The following is an 8,040-nucleotide window of genomic DNA, read 5'->3' as shown; positions in this document are numbered from 1 at the left end:
ACATAAGGTAATCCACAAGGGGATTTAAGTAGGTAAACAATGTTCTTGGAATCGCAGGTTGCATTGGTTGACAATTTAATGACTTTACATGGACCGACCACTACAGAGTCCACGTCAATGTCTCAGGACCCACCAACACTGCACCATGCACCCCAGCTCCATGCACAGAAACTGTATAAAACTGTCAGGAGACTAGTTGACAATGCTCTCATATCACACCTCCCAGACCTTCTTCTAGTGTGTCACAGAGTGTGCCAACACAATCGCCCCACCAAGCCAGCCAAATCCAAGGAACCTGCCAGTAAAACCAGGTGGTTCACTGCTCAGCTGAAATCCACTAAACGCAGCTGCTGGCAACTAGAATGGAGGTGGCTCACCAGCAGACCATACCACCTTCAAGACAGCACTCAACCAGCACCACTACCTCCTGAAAGAAAGAAAGAAGAACACCCTAGCTGACCGCATAGAAGCCAGCATAAACAGCAGCATGGAGCTCCTCACCATCGAGAAGGAGTTCTCCAATGCCACAGCTGTTATGAATGACATCACCTCCCCCCAAGCGCTGTGCAACACCCTGGCGTACTTATTTCACTACAAAATCCCAGTCATCTACAAAACTTCCAACCCCTGTCACTGACAGCATCAGCCTGTACACACCCATGAACACAACCTCTAACACCTGCTCACCCAGTGTCTCCCTCTCACGACCCAAGCATCAATTTCCATAGTTAAATCCATGCACTTGGGAGCACCCATGTACCCTTGTCCCCAATTCATCTTCAACCACAGGAGCAAGACAATTGGCAACAAACTCAAGAAAGTCCTGACCACCTCCATCACCTGGGCCTCCTTCCCTGAGTACTGGAAATATGCCAAATTGAGGCCCCTCCTGAAGAAACCTTCTGCAGACCCAGAAGAACGAAAGAACTACCTGCCCAACTCCTGGCTCTCTTTTCCAGGAAAGGCTCTCAAAAAGGCAATCAACCAGCAACTCACTGAACACCTGTAAAACAACAGCCTCCTGGAACCCTCTCAATCTGGATTCTTGTGCCAATCACAGCTCCTAAACAGCCCTGATCACTGCCGCTGACAAAAACAGGGCCCTTCTAGACCATGGCACAATGGCAGTCCTCAGCCCCCTGGTCCAGTCAATTGCCTTCGGCACCATCTCCAGGCATATCTTGATCAACAGGCTCCACATCGTAAACCAGGGAAATGCCCTCCAATGGACCTCCTCATACCTCATCAGAAGAACACAGAGTATCCATCTCCCACTACTCACCTCGGAACCCAGAAAGATCATCTGCAGTGTCCCCCAAGAATCAACACTCAGTCCAAACCTATTCAACTCCTAGATGATCCCCTGCCCAACACTATCAGATCGCATAGACTCAACATCATCACCAATGCCGGTGGCACCCAGCTCATCTTCTCACTGTCAGAAGGCCCCTCAAAAACTAGAGACAAGTTCCACAGATGTATGATGAACATTTTCGGGATTAACACCTCAACATGGAATGACGCTTGGTGGCCAGTTGAACTCAGCCCATCCCCCAACAGACCACAACTGAAACCTCAACATCCTCTTGGACAGTAAGCTATCTACAAAAAAACATGTAATTTCAGACTTATCCACCTGCTTCTACATGCTATGCATAATCCACTAGATAATCAGGTGGCTCCCAGTCTACACAAGACATGGACTGTCAGCAGGCCCATGTTACCAGCAGGCTGGACTACAGGAACACACTCTATGTAGGAAACACTACACACCTCCTGAAGAGACTGCAGACAGCACAAATCTCAGCAGCTAGACTTCAACCTCCCCAGATGGGCCGACATCATACCACACATCAAGAAGGTACACTGGCTCCTAATCCAGCAGAGATGCCAGTTAAAATGTATACCCTTGCATACAAAGTCTTGCACAAAGAAGGACCAGCATTTATCAAAAATAGACTTTCCACCAACCGACTAGACAATGATGTTCTGCCTCGCTCTTCCTTACAGACATCCCCCAGATCTTCTGAAGCAACAGCGGAGTATGCTCCCTCTCACACCTGGCAGCCAAAGCTTGGAATGACCTTTCCCTGCACCTCAATACTGCCCTATCACTGTAAGAATTCAGGAAAAGACTCAAAATCTGGTTGTTTAAAGAACAATCATCACAATGCAGTTAGCTACTCCAGTGCCTCCATACCCTCAAGGGGGATTTGCTAAGCTCTATAAATCCCTGATTAATTGATTGGTTGACTGATTTAAGAAAAGTACAATACTACTGCGTTCACCTTTTACAATATTTTTGGGGAGATTAACTGTACTAATGATCTATTTTGCCACCATCAGTCCCACGGCAGGAGGAACCACCACCATTAGTACTACGACTGTTGGTTCTGCTGGCCCCAGTAAGTCCTGTTATTATTAATATTTCCCTAACTTTTACCTCTCCCCACTATTAGAATAATTATGCCTTGTTCATTTTTGCCCTGGGCCGAGGAGGCAGTTGGAGGGGGAGTCTCAGTGGTGACAGGGTCAGGGTCAATAAGCCACATTGCTGGCTTATTGAGAAATTAAGTATCATATATTTGTTAAGTGAGGCAGCTATCCACCCATCATCATTTATCACCTCTCTGCCCATGGCATTTTGCCACCCATGTCCTAACTGCAGCATGGCTCAATTCAACAATGCAGTGTTGGCTGTGCATGGTGCGTCTGCTTTAGTTAATTTGGTATTACCAAGTTTTCAATGCATTGCAAAGCAAAAACAAGGTTTGTTTTCCCAATGCTCACTTAGTTACCTGCTATTATTACTTCACTCCATTATTCTTTCTAAGTTCTGTCCCAGACTACCAAAAAATTGAACAATCCATTCTTGCCATTCGTCATAATTTTTTCACCAAGTGATTTATGTATATATATTTAATGGCTTCCATAATGGATTCATGTCGCTATAAATGTTTCCCTTTCGTCATTCATCAACTACAATGAGTAACTAAGCCGAAGCTTAGGACATGATAATCAGTGACACCCCACTGTTCTATCAAAAACCCTCTACCTAGCTTAATCCCTCTAACTTACCATGTAGTAGAGTAACTTTTCTTACAGCCATTCAAAGTTATTTGATGAACATAATTTATGGTGGTGGGCAAAGCCACAGAGTAAAGGTGGACTAAGTGGCTGGGATACTTTGTGACCCATGTGTCAAATAAAACCTGTATCCTGTTCAATTCCCTATACTGCAGTGCAGGGTGTGATATAGCACAAGTAGTATTGTTATTAATCTGCCTCTTTAAAGTCAGGGTAAAATTGAAAGACAGTTGGAGAAGATCATGGCCGTTGGAGTTAAAGTAAGATAACAAATTGTCCATTACAGCTTCCCCAGCTGCAGACTGCAGAGAGTAGCAAAGTACCTCATGCTAGCATGCCTCCATTAGTGTTTCGCAACAAGAATACTATTAATTGAGCTGCATAATGCCTTACTCATTAATGAGAGGTGATTTATTTTTACACACAAAATGTCTATATATTTTCTTTTTACAAGGAAATACTTTGAAAGAAAAAAAATCAGTTATTATCTGGTGGCATTCTGGCTTAATTCCTTACAGCCAGTCAGTGCTTTTATGTGGTGCATGTGTGGGAAAAGCTTGGCCCTATGACTAACCACATAAAAAATGTAAATGGCCCTAGAGGATCAGCAATGTACTGCTACTGTGCCATCATATAAACAAGAGTTTGCACTGAGCATTATTTACAATTTATCAAATTGTTTTTTTCTTGATACAGTTACTCCTGATGGTCCACCATCTCAGCAGGAGATAGCAGCCTGGCTGTGGCGGCAATGGATGGAGGCAATCAAAGTTAAATATCGATGGCGGGCAGCTATGGAGGAGGAGGAGACATTTGCCAGTGCTACAGGCCCCAGCACCTATGGCCAGATGCCAGCACCTCCATCCCGGCCACAACATTATTAGTGCCACCAGCAGCTGGGATTCTGATCCATCACTATTTTTCCTCCCTCCTCATTATACCCAGACCATTTTCAATGCTGCATCCTTCGCACGCAGTTGCTTCACAGAGAGGTGGCACGCCTTCACACCAATATTGATGGCACCCTCTAAAGCCATTTTTTAACATTTGCTTTGGTGTGAGGGAGGTTTTTTGTGGGTGGAGAGGGTGGGAATTGGGAAGGAATGGGAAGTGGGACTTTCTTTTGGACATTGGTTGGGGTGAATTGTTTGAGGAGAGGGGTGGGACTGTTGTGGGTGGATACGGTGGGTTTTTCTTTTTTTAGCTAGGAAATAAATAAATTGTTTGTGCCTGAAATCTTTTTTTGTTTTTTACTTTTCACTGTTGCCTTTTAGTGCAACCTGCTTTTTCAAATCCATTCATCAAAGTATACAGCAGTATGTTAAACCATGTCCTACTAACCTCTTTAACTACATTGAGCACTAGGGGAGTATGCCTACACCTATATTGCCTACAACAACCTATTCCAAACTTTTAAATCTTCAGTAGAAGTTAGTTACTAACTAAACCATTTCACTTCACTCCATAGTTCTCTTACTTGAATAGATGAAGCAATGGATACTACCTCTCTCAATTTTCCAAAATTGTATTGCAGGGTTTCCCAAGGTGCCTTCATACTGGTGCTGATGTTAGTAGTAGCAGCCTAGCACACTTACAGGAAGGACATCACAAGCAAGGTCCCACTCCCAACTAGGTGAATTCCAACTGTAGGATTAATCAGATGGATAATCTATCACAGGCAACTAGATTGAAAGAAAACACCAGACTACGAACATGATGATAGAAAGACCTTAAATTATAACCAAAACTAGCCATAGTAGCTTCTTCTGATCATTCAGGATCTTTTATTTTTATTTTTAGAACAATTCAAAATTAAAGTTCCAAAATCCGAGTCAGAAGTGGACTTAGGATATGATTAGGCATTTATGCAACACAAGGTCTGAATGATGATGTTGATGAATTATGCTATATATGTAAATCATGGATATGAATTATGTGTGGGTGGGTAAGTGGAGCTGGTGTAGACTATTGCTCAGGTAAAAGAAGATCCTGCAGGGAGTTAGTGTCACTTTCACTACATCCGCATCACCAAGTGTGTGTTAAATTCATGTCTCCCTCAATATATATACACAGCCTGGGGTAAGAGGGTTAAGGGTTTGATGAATGGATGGGAATGGGTAGTTGGGGGAAAGATGTGACAAAGACAAACACTAGAGAACAACAATATTCATGAGGTATATAAGATACGTACCATCACCATCAAATTTGTTGTGGAAGGAAATGTAGGAATGACATTTCAATTAAATGTGATTCAAACAGTCCTTCAACCCCAGAGACTCAAGTTATTATATATTGAAATGTTCTGTCATCTATGTTTGAAAAAGACAAATTTATGGAGGTGTGAACCCTCACAGTTCAGAAAATGATGATTGTTTAAAGAAAAATGATGCTGTATATAAATGCTAAATTGGGAGGTTCATCTGCATTAGTCTTGAAATGTCCATTTTCTTGGGAGCCTGGCTGAACCAGTCCGGTATGATAAGCAGAAGTGTTATTGAACTTTCCCCTTTCATGTGTGAGAAGAGAAAGCCTGCGGGTTGTAAAACTGAAACTGTATTGTAGAGTCAAGGAAAAAGACAGAATGTAGACTTAATGAGGAGTGTACCAAGAGGCAGAACATAGGCTGGTTCAATAATAATTATGACTAATGATCAATTTACTGAAAAGTGAGAGCAATTTCTCAACCAATCCCAGACAACTAGCTGTATGTACTGGGTTGACCAATCTCACAACTGTTTCCATAACATTTAGCTGAGTGCATACATCATGTGAGGATGTGAAATCACATGTCTGTCTTCAGTTACAACAGGCTTCCCCAGGCCACAAACACATAATAAAGGTATTAAACATTTGAGCCAGCACACACACAGAGTCAGCAGCATTTCCCAAAGCAGCGCATGTCTTTCCAGTCCACACAACTGAGTGGACCTCTTAGAGTCATCATCATGTTGGTCTCCCTTTGAAACTAAGTTGCCTAGACGCTTTTGTGAACATGGGAATTCCTTGGACAGTGCTTGTCCGTTTTCTATGTCTAAATACGCTGCATGTCACAGACGACTACAGTGGCCGGGGCTGTAATGTTCATGCTGCTGCTGCAGTCTATTCCTGGCCTCCGCCCCGTGAGCCGCATCCTGTGCTGGCAGCAAGGGCCACGGTTGCATCTCCACCCCCTTCCTGCCCGGGCTGCCGCAGCCGCCACAGTGTAACCCGGGCGGTCGGGGAACGCCAGACTCCAGGGTCGCGGCAAATGGAGCCAGTATCATAGTCCCTGCTAGCTGCCAGGACAACAGTCCCCGGCCCAGGGGCTAAGGAGCAGTCTCCCTGCCCTGACCCTAGTGCTGTGGAGGCATTGTCGCATCTGAGGGTTACTGGGGTCCGGCCTGCAGCCTAGGACCCTTGGCTGGTCTGAAGTTTGTGAATTTATTTTAAACGCTCTTAAAGTAAAACCTTAAGAAGCAGAAATAAAGATGGAGACACCTGGTCATGGAAGGAAACACACTCCTATTAAAGACAGATTTTCCGCAGTGGATGAAGCATTAAGTCACATTGCCAGAGAGGCTGAAGCAAGACTTGGAGCCAAGCAAGCAGCCTGTGCAGAAGCAAGAGATATACGAATGCAAAAATTGGAAAGACAACAAAAAGAGCTGGATGAGAAGGCAGAAAAGCAAAACTCAGAAACGTTTTCTAGGCCATCGTCTAGGAATGCTAACTCTGGACTGCCTGGGTCTTTTACTCCCCTCAGTGGCTCTTCCTCAAGATGTGGAAGTGGTGATACGAGCAGTTTGATAGATCCTAATGCTTCTTTAAGTGAATTACGGGATATCTATGATCTTAAGGACCAGATACAAGATGGAGAAGGGAGATACATGCAGGGACTTAAAGAACTAAAAGAATCTTTAACTGAAGTCTAAGACAAATAAAAGAAAGCCATGGTTTCCAATTTCCAGCTAGATAATGAGAAAAGCTATTTGAATTATCAAGTCAATATGCTAAAGGATGTTATTGACGAGATGGAAGAACAAATGGCGGAGTACTACAGAGAAAACAAAGAGAAGTCAAGGGAACTAGAAAGGCAAAAGCATGCATGCAGTATTTTCCAGCATAAATTGGATGAACTTAAAGAAGGCATTCGACAGGGAGATGAACTGATAGAGAAACATGGGTTGGTTATCATCCCCGACGGAACGCTGAATGGTGACATAAACCTCAATCCAGTGGTTGGTGCCTTAACTGTGGTGTCAGAGGAAGCTGCTCATGTTTTGGAATCTGCAGGCGAGGGGCCTTTAGATGTAAGGCTACGGAACCTAGCCCAAGAAAAGGATGAATTACTGTCGCAGATCAGAAAGCTGAAGTTTTATTTAGAAGAGGAACCCCAAAGGAACTTAAAGAATGAAAACACAACCACAGATTCAGCCATACTAGAGAATGGTTCTGATTTGCAGCTAATAGAGATGCAACAAGATGCCAACAGACAAATTAGTGAATACAAATGTAAGCTTTCGAAACAACATGGAGCAAAATATTGCAAGACTCGAAGGACAGGTGAGGAGGTACAAATCTGCTGCAGAGAATGCTGAAAAGGTAGAAGATGAACTTAAAGCAGAAAAGAGAAAACTTCAGCAAGAGCTTCGAACTGTACAAGACAAGATGGAAGAAATGGAGAGGACCAACAGCCATTTAGTAAAACCCTTGGAGAAAATAAGGCCACAAGGAATGTACTTCTTACTCAGCAGTAGAGAGAAAGGAATGCTGGAAACTGCACTGCTCCTTGGAATAATTAGCCCTTACTTATAATATGTACTTTCTCAATGGCACAAAATGTCGAACATCTTCCTCAGTGTTCAGTGGTATTTTAGTATCATAATTTAGCAACATTTTATAATTTATGAGAGAATGGAAACCAGTGTGAATCTTATTGAACAAAGGTGGATTTCCCTGTTCAGCTTGGTTCTA

The 8,040-nt window shown here is 43.4% G+C and overlaps 1 pseudogene; it reads left to right on the top strand.

Moving 5' to 3' along the window:
• Positions 1 to 6,461: 6,461 nt before the first annotated feature.
• Positions 6,462 to 7,823, top strand: LOC147708634 (leucine-rich repeat flightless-interacting protein 2 pseudogene; annotated as a pseudogene).
• The last annotated feature ends 217 nt before the right edge of the window (positions 7,824 to 8,040 follow it).

This window comes from Lissotriton vulgaris, chromosome 6, assembly GCF_964263255.1.
Source record: "Lissotriton vulgaris chromosome 6, aLisVul1.2, whole genome shotgun sequence".
NCBI lineage: Eukaryota > Metazoa > Chordata > Amphibia > Caudata > Salamandridae > Lissotriton > Lissotriton vulgaris.
This window is presented reverse-complemented; position numbering and strand designations above follow the sequence as displayed.